This window comes from Schistocerca cancellata, chromosome 5 (genome assembly GCF_023864275.1).
Source record: "Schistocerca cancellata isolate TAMUIC-IGC-003103 chromosome 5, iqSchCanc2.1, whole genome shotgun sequence".
Lineage (NCBI taxonomy): Eukaryota > Metazoa > Arthropoda > Insecta > Orthoptera > Acrididae > Schistocerca > Schistocerca cancellata.
In genome coordinates, this window is record NC_064630.1 from 780,659,810 (window position 1) to 780,672,442 (window position 12,633).

Sequence of the window (12,633 nt, forward strand, 5' to 3'; positions counted from 1 at the left end):
ACGTAACACATTTGGCCGGATTGGCTGGTGTGATCGAACCGCTGACACCGATAGCAACGCGTAGGGTTTGGGACGTAAGGGCGAACGGAAATTATCTCATAGCCTGCTTTGATTTTCGATGGGAGTTGAACTTTGTCAAATGTCAAGAAGACAGTGCGGGTTGGAATGATGTTCGTGTCAACCCTTTTCATAACTCTATGAACAGCCGTTACGCCCTGGTCAGACAGGTAGTGCTGAATTTCTTCGTCAGACAAACCATCGAGGGAGCGTGTATAAACGACTCCACGCGAGGAATTTAAGGTATGGTGCGGTTCCACCCGGACAGGGAAGGTGTGGAGCAGAGAAGTACGCAGCAATTTTTGTGCCTGGAGGGCACTGACTGTTTCTAACAACAGGGTGCCATTCCGTAATCTGGAACAAGACTTTACAGGACCTGCAATTGCGTCGACACCTTTCTGAATAATGAAAGGGTTGACCGTGGAGAAGTCGTGACCTTCGTCAGACCGAGAAACAACAAGGAACTGTGGCAACGATGGAAGAACTGTCTGTGGCTGAGACTCAGTATACTTACGTTTGTGAGCAGACATAGTGGAAGGTGAGGAAACCATTGCGGAAGAATCCCCCATGATTACCAGCGTCTCCGATGGCGCGCTCCTCCCTTGTGGGGGCCCTCACTGAGGGCACTCCCGCCTTAGGTGATTGTTCACACCTCAGGTCACACCTCCCGACAAACGGACGGAGGGACCAATCGGAACTTTCGGTAGGTATCAGCTCAGGTAATCACCCCTCCCTGGGCCTGGCCGTTACCAGGGGGTACGTACGTGTCCTACCTGTCTACCCGGGGTGGGGAATTACGCGTTACCCCGTCACCGGCTACGCATGGAAGTGCGTGGGTCAGCCTTCAGACATGCACAGGGAAGAAAAAAGAGAAAGGGAAAGGAAAGAAGAGAAAGGGAAAGGAAAGAAGAGGGGTCTCAAACGCCGCAGCGGAGACAAGTGCAGAGAGAAGCGGGAAGGAAAAGAGAAGGACAGAGGAAGGAAAAAGACTTGCAAGTATAGAAAGCAAGGAATTTGTAACAGTTTAGAGCGTCCGTCTCCGGACGTAGGCACAAACCATACTCCCAGATGGGGAGAAAGGGAAGCAAAGAGCCAGAGGTGAGGGGAGGAGGGGCGAAGATGCTGGATGGGGAAGGATGCGGAAAGGGAAGGTATGCAGCCCTGAAAGGAAGGAAGGCCACATTAGCTCGGGGTCCCATGCTCGCTACGCACGTATCCACAAAAGAGTTGTGGACCCCCTGGGGGGAACGGAGGGAACTGTGTGGGGTAAAAATTGTAGAGATGCCAAAGGATGAATACAATAAGCAGGTTCAGATGGATGTACGTTGGAATATTTGTGCAGAGATTAACACATTCGATTAGCTAGGAAAGCTGCATCAAACCAGTTTTCGGACTAAAGACCACAAAAGTATGATAATGCAGTAGATTACATTTCATCGTAAAATTATAAAATGAAAGTGTTAATGTGGTAAATCAAGAGACTAATTCTAGATTATGATTATTACTGATTGGCTGTCAGGTGCGAAACCAGAACGAAAATATATGAAGCAGCACAATGTCGTTAGGATAGAAGTAAAAACATTCATGCAATATTTTATTACGACTATCGTCTGTAACAGAAGTTTTATGTTTTTTTGAATTGTGACCCAGCGGGGTAGCGGAGTGGTTAGCACACTGGAATTCGGAAGGACGACGATTCAAACCGACGTCCGGCCATTCAGATTTAGGTTTTCCCTAATTTATCTAAATCGCTTAAGGCAAATGCCGGGATGGGTCCTTCGAAAGGAACTTCATATTTTAGTCATCTATGTTACCCCACGTATCACGCCACTGAAATCTGTAACAGCGCTTCGTGTGTGTGTGTGTGTGTGTGTGTGTGTGTGTGTGTGTGTGTGTGTGTGTTCCTAAGAGTAACTGCTGAGGATGGCCCTAGACTTACACACAATTTAAACTAACTTATGCTACGAACAACACACACACCCATGCCCGAGGAAGGACTCGAACCTCCGGCGGGAGGGGCCGCGCAATCCGTTTCATGGCGCCTCTAACCGCGCGGCCACCCCGCATGGCTCAGCGCTTCATATAATTGGTAGGACAGTGGAGTGGGTAAAGCGGTGAGAGTGTACTTTCTTGTTATCGGATTTGAGTCCTGCCCTCCTGCAAATTTTGATTCGTTGTAAACAAGGAAATGTTAACAAACTACCTATTGGCTTCTGTCTCGGGTTCTTCGGCCGACGTTCATCTAATGATTTTTCTGACGTTTCGCCAGCACGAGTGGCTGGCATTGTCAAAGCTTCACCCTCCATTGCCGGTGGTGAACTGGAGCCGAGCTCGCGGCTGCAGACTAAATGTACCTGACGTGCCAACGTCCGAGGGCTTCTCCGCGGTCATTTCCGATGCGGTTCTCCTCTTGCTACCTGCGACGGTCGTTCGCTGCAGTACGGGAAGCCAGGACCCGTATACCTTAAGGCTTTCCTCTTTCTTGTTCAAACTGTTCGCGTGTTTTTGTATTTCTACAGCTTCTCTGAACAAGCGCGTGTGATAGTGCTTCTCTACAGCCAGAACTTCCGTGTCGGCGAATTTTATTACGTGGTCGGTCTCATTCAGTCCGTGCTCTGCCACGGCCGATTTCTTCACCTGCACCCAACCTGCAATGTCGCTTATGCTCTTTGATCCTGGTGTTAATGGATCGTCCAGTCTTCCCGACATAATCTTTGCCGCATGTGCATGGTCCACGGTATATTCCCGATATTGAAAGTGGGCCTCTTCTCCTTCGCCGATCTAAGACACTCTTTGATCTTCCTTGTCGGTTTGAAAATCGTCTTTACGCCATGTTTGCGCAATATACAGCCGATTCTGTCCGACACTCTGGGAACGTATGGCAGAAAGGCCGTACCCGACATTTCTTTTTCTGGTTCCTTATTTCGCCGCGTGTTTGGTTCTTTTACACTTCTAATATGGCGTAAAGACGATCCTGGCTTCCCGTACTGCAGCGAACGACCGTCGCAGGTAGCAAGAGGAGAACCGCACCGGAAATGATCGCGGAGGAGCCCTCGGACTTTGGCGCGGTCAGGTACATATAGTCTGCGGCCGCGAGCTCGGCTCCAGTTCACCACAGGCAATGGAGGGTGAAGCTTTGACAATGCCAGCCACTCGTGCTGGCGTAACGTCAGAAAAATCATTAGATGATCGTCGGCCGAAGAACCCGAGACAGAAGCCAATAGGCAGTTTGTCAACAAGTGGCCACGAAAACCTTAACAATTTTGTATAAGGAAATGTTAATTTAAGATGACAATGTCAATTGTAACGCTCAAAGCACTCGTAGTATTGTAAATGCCGGCCGGTGTGGCCGAGTGGTTCTAGGCGCTTCAGTCTGGAACCGCTCGACCGCTACGGTCGCAGGTTCGAATCCTGCCTCGGGCATGAATATGTGTGACGTCCTTAGGTTAGTTAGGTTTAAGTAGTTTTAAGTTCTAGGGGGCTGATTACCTCAGATGTTAAGACCCATAGTGCTCACAGCCATTTGACCCATTTGAACCAGTATTGTAAATATTTCTGTATATGTGTTCCATGCTCGTTGGAAGAAGGCAAAGGCAAACAGTCTTGCCTGGTTTCCCCATTGTAAATACTCGTACGCTTCAGTTTGATGATGAACTCAGCTTGTTTGTTGGTTGGGGACCAAACAGTGTTGTCATCGGTCCCATCGGGTTAGGAAAAAAAAAAAGGAAAAAAGGGGAAGGAAGTCGGACGCCCCTTTCAAAGGAACCATTTGCCTAAAACGATTTATGGAAATCACGGGAAACCTGAACAGTATGGCCGCAAGCGGGTTTAAACCGTTGTCTTCCCGAATGCGAGTCCAGTGTGCTAACCACTGCGCCACCTCGCTCATTAACTCAGTTTTCGGTTGTTAATCGTTTTGTATTTATACCAACACCACACCCTTAGTTGTTAAACCCGGTTTCAGGTAATGATTTCCTCAACTACAGCAACACAACCTGTGATACCTCTTAGGCAAACTATAACGCAGTGCTATCAGAAGATAAGTTCGAGGTGACACACACTGTGTGTGTTTTGAAAACCTTTTCCTACCTGGGCAATCAGCTTCTCTTATTCGGTAAGCCGGCCGCGGTGGCCGAGCGGTTCTAGGCGCTTCAGTTCGGAACCGCGCGACTGCTACGGTCGCAGGTTCGAATCCTACCTAGGGCATGGATGTGTGTGATGTCCTTAGGTTAGTTAGGTGTCAGTAGTTCTAAGTTCTAGGGGACTGATAACCTCCGATGTTAAGTCCCATAGTGGCTCAACAAATGGCTCTGAGCACTATGGGACTTAACAGCTGTGGTCATCAGTCCCCTAGAACTTATCACTACTTAAACCTAACTAACCTAAGGACATCACACACATCCATGACCGAGGCAGGATTCGAACCTGCGACCGTACCTAAGTCCCATAGTGTTCAGAGACATTTGAACCATTTTGTTATTCGGTAAATTTGTGAACGTTGCTTATTAAGATGTTTTAAAACTGAAGTAAATTCCTTCGCCTTCGAATACGTTAAAAGAAATCTTAACATTACCAAATAGCGGTTTGTCTAGCGATTACTGGCCGCAGTTTGGCGCATTTCGTCGGTTAGAAGGGAAAAAGCATATTGACCAGAAACCTAATCTCCTCAGTGCTAACGAGGAAAGAAATGAAACTTCTCACGTTGCGACTTTTATTGGAATGATTACAAAATCCAATGTAACGAACAACCAAGTCGGCAGTACGAGCTCACTGTTGGTGGCAGTATGACGTTGCAGTACCTGGGACCTGAAATGAAGCACAGCCAGTTCAGGTCAGGAATATACAGATCTGGAAAGTCTGCAGTTCGTATGCATTGCTTGCTCAACAAATAGAGGTATAAATAGAGAGCCCAATAATTCAGTGCGTATTTTCCGGCGAGAAAGAGCAGTGGTAAACAATCTTCGCTACATCAGTTTACTCTAAATAGTGCTCCACAGAACTGGATATTCTGGCTGAAGACTAAATGTAAAGCCTCTAAGTTGGATGTGAGTTTTGCAACGCTGAAGTATTTTCCTACATTGTTGAAGCGGGTACTACAGCTATTCTGCGAAAATGTGAACTTGGACCACGCAGAATGAGAGTATTTCAACTGAAAACAGTTGATCTTCTGTAATATTTTCTTCCTTGTTCCACTTGAACTAGGTGACATCGACCACGTCATTTGGTCGTGACGTTTAACAGAAGACATTAACACCCTTTGTCTTTGAAAGCGGTCTTTAGCACCAATTTTACATTTTACAGGCATCGTTCCTAAAAGCATAAATGAATTAATGCAACGCACTTTCCGTAATGAAGTGTCGTCTTCATCAGTTAATTTAGTCTTAATGTAATCTACGAATAATTGGAGATGTTCGATAATAATTTTAAATGTATTCCCTAGGCATGCAAAGAACTAAGTAATTATTGTATAGTTACCACAGAACACCGCAACCACTTGCTGCGAGCTAAATATTTACCTGCTTTTCAGGCAAGTGCTTCTGAAAATATCAAAGAAGCATTAAATGCTCCCTTCAAGCACGTGTGTAACAGTAGCAGAATGAAGAAGTTAATAGTGATAATGGCAGTAACAATCGAAGTATTTGGTAACTTCATTCTCTGCAAAGGTACTTCTCGAGTTAAGAAATTTCTTGAAATGGCGAAAATTTCAAAGTGGATTCGAATCGAGGCTATGACGTTGAAAAGCGTCTTTACGTCCCTCTAACATGAGACTAACATTCGTGCCATAAACCTGATGATTAACCAGTTAATGGAGAATTCAATTTTTTTAAGTTTTTCTAATTTGTAAGCTAAGCGCATCATAAATTACTACGCAGGTAGCGTATGTGGGCTTCAGAGGTCAGTTCCGCTACGAGCGCTAATCGGGAAGGTTTTTGTTTATTTCAGTTTAAGCGGCGTCGCTTGTGTGAAGTTTTCCTCGTTAGTATTGTTTACTGCCGAGCGAGTCGTAGAGCTTCGTTTCCGCCTTACTGTCAGTCCGTGTCCGTCTATTTGCAGCGGCGTCGGCCGCTCGCTACCATGGTTTCCACGTGTATTCCACGAAAAGATATTGTGAGCTTTACTTTCGATAAAACAACGCGACACGTGCAGCTCGGGTCTCTAGAAATCCACGATTTGCTTGTCGGTACAATTCAGGCGAACTCTGTTCAGATCCACACGCCTTATTTTTACTCAGGCGAGTATGTGTTTTACGTGAAAATTATGAACCCCCTTCACGTTGAAAGGTTACTGTCGGCACATGATTCTCAAGTATCGTTCCAGAATTGCGATAATTCCGTTAGTATGGTATCACTCGCAGATGCTGAAATCTGCAAAGTCCCCTTAGAAAAATTTATGAAATGACAGTGCTGGAAAACCTCTTACATGATTTGATTTACAAACAGCTGAGCAAAACTGAACGTACTCAGACATTTCTCTCTTTACTTATTCTGATCACCAATAAACTGACACACAATACTTTTAGCGCAACGCAATCTGACTTTTAGTAATCCCTACAAAATAATGGTCCTGATTAACTATAACCTATACCTTTCATGAATCACTCACCTCACAAAAATCTTCGTTACTCGAACTACTGCAATACAGTGAACGCCAATACTGCCAGCTAAATAAAAGATTCTAACTACTTAAAGCACTAACTACTAATAGGCATTGTTAGCAAAATGAAAGATTTTGATAGAGAACAAACAATGTATTTACCTTAATAGTGTTCAAAAGCCATCTTATATATATCTATCAATTCATGACATCCATCTTTACAAAATCCTTTTTCTGGAGGACAGACGTCCAGATCGTCCGTTCTCAAAACACTGGCATCTCTCTCCCCACATCCACCACTGCTGGCGGCTCACCTCCAACTGCGCAACGTTACGCGCTGTTCACATCCAACTGCCCAACACCACAATAGCGAATATTCCAACAATGCCAACCTGCCACAGACTACACACAGCACAGTCAGTGATCTTCATACAGAGCGCTACGTGGTGTTACCAACATAAAAACCTACTTACAAACTGTTCCATTAAGTTTCGGGTGTGCAGCCGCAAGAAATCTCCTAATATTTCGGCTGTATAACGTTCAACCATCTTCAGAGTGAGCCGCAAGACTGCCGCTCCAGTGCTCGCTTCGTCCCTTTATACTCGTGTACCGCGCTACTGCGTATGCGGCCACAGATGCAAATGCCCCAGAGACGTTGGTCGGCGGCAGAGACGTGCATAATGCGCAAGTTGTATCTGTGACTCCGCAGTTGATCTGTGTTGGTATATCGATATATCATTGTGAGCTGCACTGTGACGACGTCTTTGTGAGTTTATTACAGCAAGTGCCGGATTCCATGATTTATCAAGATTGAAACCACTATCTCTATTAATTAAATTCGTCGTCAAGCGAATTTCAATCGCCTCCTTCACTATCGAGTCCCAAAAGGATGATGTAGTTGCCAAAATTTCGACATTGTCACACAACATACTGTGACCATTATCAATACAGTGCTCTGCCACTGCCGACTTATTAGGTTGTAAAAGTCGTGTGTACCTCCTGTGTTCTGTACATCTTTCTTGGACAGTACGAGTTGTTTGTCCGATGTAAGAAAGACCACATTCACATGGAATTTTGCAAACCCCAGATTTTCGGAGCAGCAAATCATCTTTCATGGAGCCCACGAGTGCAGCTGTCTTGGGTGGAGGACGAAAAATCACTTTTACTTTGTGTCTGCCAAGGATGCGTCCTATTTTTTGATGAGAGGCTACCCACATACGGCAGGAAGGCCATCGATTTAAAGGTTTCTTCATCTTCTTCTGCTTTATTTGTGGCCTCTTTCGGTTTCATTTTTGGTGTCCTCTGTATTTCTTGTGGAGAGTACACATTGTCTTCAAACACTCTTTGTAAGTGGGAAACTGACTGCACGAATTTTCGAGTGTTCAATCTCCCTCCGTAGGTTGATGACAACTTTCTAAAGTACATACTGATTCCTTATAGCAACGTAAAAAACGTCCGTCGCGAACGTTGGTCTACTCAACACAGATTACAGTGTTATAATGGAAGTCGTTCCGTGGAAATTTATATTAAACGCATGACGTTTACAAGTTCGTGGTAGCCGCGTTCGTGTCCAGTATAATGGTCAAGACAGAACCTACTTCCTATGAAAGTGGACACGTTTGGTCTAATTGCCAGGGGAACGTGTTTGTATTAAAGCCGTCATTACTGCAGCGTCACAAATGAACGGTTGCTGATCTTGTCGCTTCCACTCCCCAAGTCACATCGCGTGCTGCTTCGGATCAAAATGACCGAAAAAACAGTTCTGATAATCGCGTGAATGAATTTCCGCCTTTATCTCCGCGACAGGACCAGAATGCTGTTGCCCACAGGACAGAACCCCCAACAGCGACAAACAAGTGACGTCGCACTCACGATGGTGAGGGTGAGGATTTTGCTGTGCCTTCTTCTGCCCCAACCTGCTGCGCATCGCTTTTATGCACTGCTCCTCTCAATGATACGGTACCTGCCGTCCGTGGTACGTTGAGTGGCGAAGTTATCTTCAGCACCCCTCCGCCTCCCGAAGTGGCTCCTTCCGAGTTGCCTCCATGTGGAGAAGGAGCTCTGTCTCCCCCCCCCCCCCCCCCCCGTCACAGTCTGAGACGTAGCAATGTCCTCCTGCTCTTTCCTCTTCAGCCGCCGACGGTTTACTCTAATTTGCTGCCTACAGTAGTTCCAGAGGAGAAAAAAATTAGTGCGAAAATATCACCTGTTACATTGGTGGTTCCACAGGATGCTTCTGGCTTAGTGACCGGACCTGCATTGCATGTCGCTTGTTCTAAGCGGCAGTAAGCTGTGCCTATGGCCCCTGCCACCCCTCCCCACCTCAGTAGATTCGCATGCCACGCACCCAACAGAAAGACCTTATACAACTTTGCCGTGCGGTGACACGTAAGAAATCTAAGAAGAAATATTCCAATGACGGGGTTCTGGTCCCCCAAAAGTCTGATTCTTCTGTGGACCGACAATGGACCTTGACGCTCAGCTGTCTACATAACTCTGCCCGGTACGTTCCGTACATGCCTGTATAACTGCGGTCAATGACCCAAGCCTACGCGTACCTTTCCTTAAATGTTAATCATAATTGTGATTGGCTTCGCTGCGTCATTTCATTTATGGTTCATCTGTGAACATAGTATTCTTACAGGAGTTGTTATTTAGGCATTTCTCCTTGCCCGGCTTTCATGTGGTCTTTAATATAGCACCCGAATATTCCACGGGGACCACCGTTTTCTTCCGCGAAGGCATTCTTATTGCCGAGGTGAGGTGTAAATGATGGATTCCGGCAGGGGCACAGGTTGTCAACTTCTTGATCTTACCTTGATTCTTTCATATGCACCCTGAGGCACTGGTCGCACGGTGGATCGTTCGCCTTTTTATGAGCAGGAAATTGTTTATCTGTTGCACAGAAGTCCTCCAGATATTCATTTGGATGGCGATTTTAAGCGTGTGTCGAGTCCTCCACATAAATCCCCAAATTTTTAATTTTTGTCGTGAATTACATTAATTGGTCCTCTCCTTATGCGTGAAAGTCGTATGGATATGTAAATACCCGACGTTAGTTAAATTTGCCCAGTTTACTGCGATTTCGTCCGCCGATGTGGCCGAGCGGTTCTAGGCGCTTCACTCTGGAACCGCGCGACCGCTACGGTCGCAAGTTAGAATCCTGCCTCGGGCATGGATGTGTGTGATATCCTTAGGTTAGTTAGGTTTAAGTAATTCTATGGGACTGATGACCTCAGATGTTAAGTCCCATATTGCTCAGAGCCATTTGAACCATTTTATTGCGATTTCTAGTAGCAGATAAGATCGATTTTACTTATCAGACTGCCTGCATTATAATATCCTTGAAGTCATCCCTGATTCTTTTACGAGCTTCTGGGCTGCGACTGTAACTCTCAATCTTGCACGACAACCTGTCAAATTGTTTCACACTCCGTGGACTTGCCTAGCTAACCCCACTTTCGATGACGTGATGCGAGCCGCGTGGGAGCGTGGTCTCCGGTCCACTGGGAGATAATAGTCCATTCTTGGTCGGTGAACACAACTGGCAAAACCGAGGCTCGTCCGCAGTTCGTGGTCGGGCGGTCGCGTAATCGCTTCCCGAGCACGGGGTCCCGGGTTCGATTCCCGGCGGGGTCAGGAATTTTCACCTGCCTCGAGATGACTGGGTGTTTGTGTTGTCTTCATCGTTTCATCACCATCATGAAAGTGGCGAGACTGGGATGAGCAAAGGTTCGGAATTTGTACGGGCGCTGATAACCCCGCAGTTGAGCGCCCCACGAACCAATCATCATCATTATCAAAACCGAGGCTCAGATAAGCTTTGATACATTTTAGTTCTGCCACAGTGCGGGACTTTCGTAGAAGTGCGTGAACTTTACGCTGCTGCGGATCACCCCCTCTGCGGACTGCGTATGTTTAGCGTGTAATGTCGAAATAGTTGACCTTGAAGGTGATATAAATGGAAGGTTTGAAACTGCGTTCCAAGTCACGTTCATTAGTGATGCAAGATCTGACTTCCTTATATCATTTCTTTCGCCTTCAGACCCATCACCGGAGGGCTTGTATTCATTCTCTCAAGACAAATAATATCGTAATGGCACAAGCTGATATAATGCGTGTCTTACACCAAAACTGTGTCAACATTTACGACGTCGAAGCGTCCAATGATACCTTTTACGATCCACTAGTCGGCATCTTGGTTATGACAGTTACACCTGAACATAATGAAATGCTCTTAGCAGCCTTTCAGCCAGAGGAAGTTTACAGACTTATTTGGGGATCGCCTTCTCAAAAGTCGCCGGGTCTGGATGGACTTCCCAAGGAATTTTACGTGCATTCTTGGCCGCCGTTGAGTGCTACCTTCACGTCTCTTCTGAGTGAAGTGTTACAGGGGAAAGTAATGCCGACCTCGTTCGAAGTGTGGAAAATTTTTTTAATCCCGAAACACTCTGGACCGACTGCCCCCTGATAGCTTTCGCCCATTTACTTTGTTAAACTTTGATTATAAGACTGTAGCGAGGGCAGTTAATAGTAGGATGTCGGCACTGATGGAGACGATTGTTCTAGAACATAAAAGGTGTGTACCTGGTCGTACCATTCTTACCCCTATAGTCGAGTGTCGTGACGTGGTTTCGGTCGCCAGATTTTTTTAGACTTTGATCAGGCATTTGACCTTTTCAATCACAACTTTTTGTTTCGGATTGTGGATACTGTTGGATTTACTGTTGACACACGGCGAGTGCTCCCAAATCTGCTTACGGCTATTTCAGCTTCGGTGGTTGTTCATAGCCAACTGACGGCCCCGATAAATATCCGTCGGGGAGTGCCTCAAGGAAGTCCGCTGTCAATGACTGTTTGTAGACAGTTTTTGATGTTGCTGAGCAACAGTCATACAATAATTTTTAAAGGAATACACCGCGATTCGACTGTATTGTTGTTTATTTAATTACGACCTAGGTTTCGGCGTTTTACACCATTTTCAAGTGATTGAGTTTACGTCAGTAATGAAGTAAACTCAGTCACCTGAAAAAGGCATAAAAGACCGAAAACTAGGTCGTAATTAAATAAACAAAAATACAGTCAAATGGCGATGTGTTCATTTAAAAATTATTCTATGACTGTTGCTCAGCAACATCAAATACTCTTTACTTGAGGCTTCCTTGAGATCAAATGGCGGTGTGATCACATAAAAGGACTTTGTGTTGTCTCTGGAGCCCCTACTTCGGATGCTGGCATCCCAGCCGGAAAGACTATACCTGTTCGTGCATACGCGGATGACATGATGGTTCTGTTCCACAATACTGTGGAGATACCTCGACTGAAAGCTGCAATCGATGATTATTGTCGGTGTTCTGGTCAAGTGCTTAGTGAAGGTAAATGCAGGGTTCTTCCTTTGCGAGGTTTTAATGAGGCGGTTGTTCCATGGGGCTGCTGCAGTGGATCGCTAATGTCTCTCCGTATCGTCGTTGATCGTTGTCTACACAAAATGACGACGCTTAATCTGGAAGTCTGTTACTGATTAAATTCAGGAAGCGATACTAGAACATGAAAGACGTTCTCTTACTCTGCTCCGAATGCTGGATAAATATGTTTTCTGGAAAGCTTATTACGTAGCCCACGTTTATCCGCTTCCCTCGATGATGGCGAAGAAACTTCAACAGTTGTCTGATCGTTTCTTATGGAAACGAAAGATCTTTCACTTACGGTGTGAGATGGTATCGAAGCCTCATTCCCCTACGGTGGGGGGAGGGTGGGGGGCGGAGGGGAGGGCTGGCATATATCCGAGGGAAGACTCAGATGCTATATTTGCGACGTAGTGTTTTGACGATAATTCAAGAAACTCACACATTCACCTGCTGTTCAATTCTCTGTGTCCATCCTGCTTGCCTGGATTCCCCCCCCCCCCCCCCCGCCCCCCTTATTGACGCTAAATTACAAGTTAAAACAGATTAGTGACTTCTGTCTTGCTATTTAGGAGCT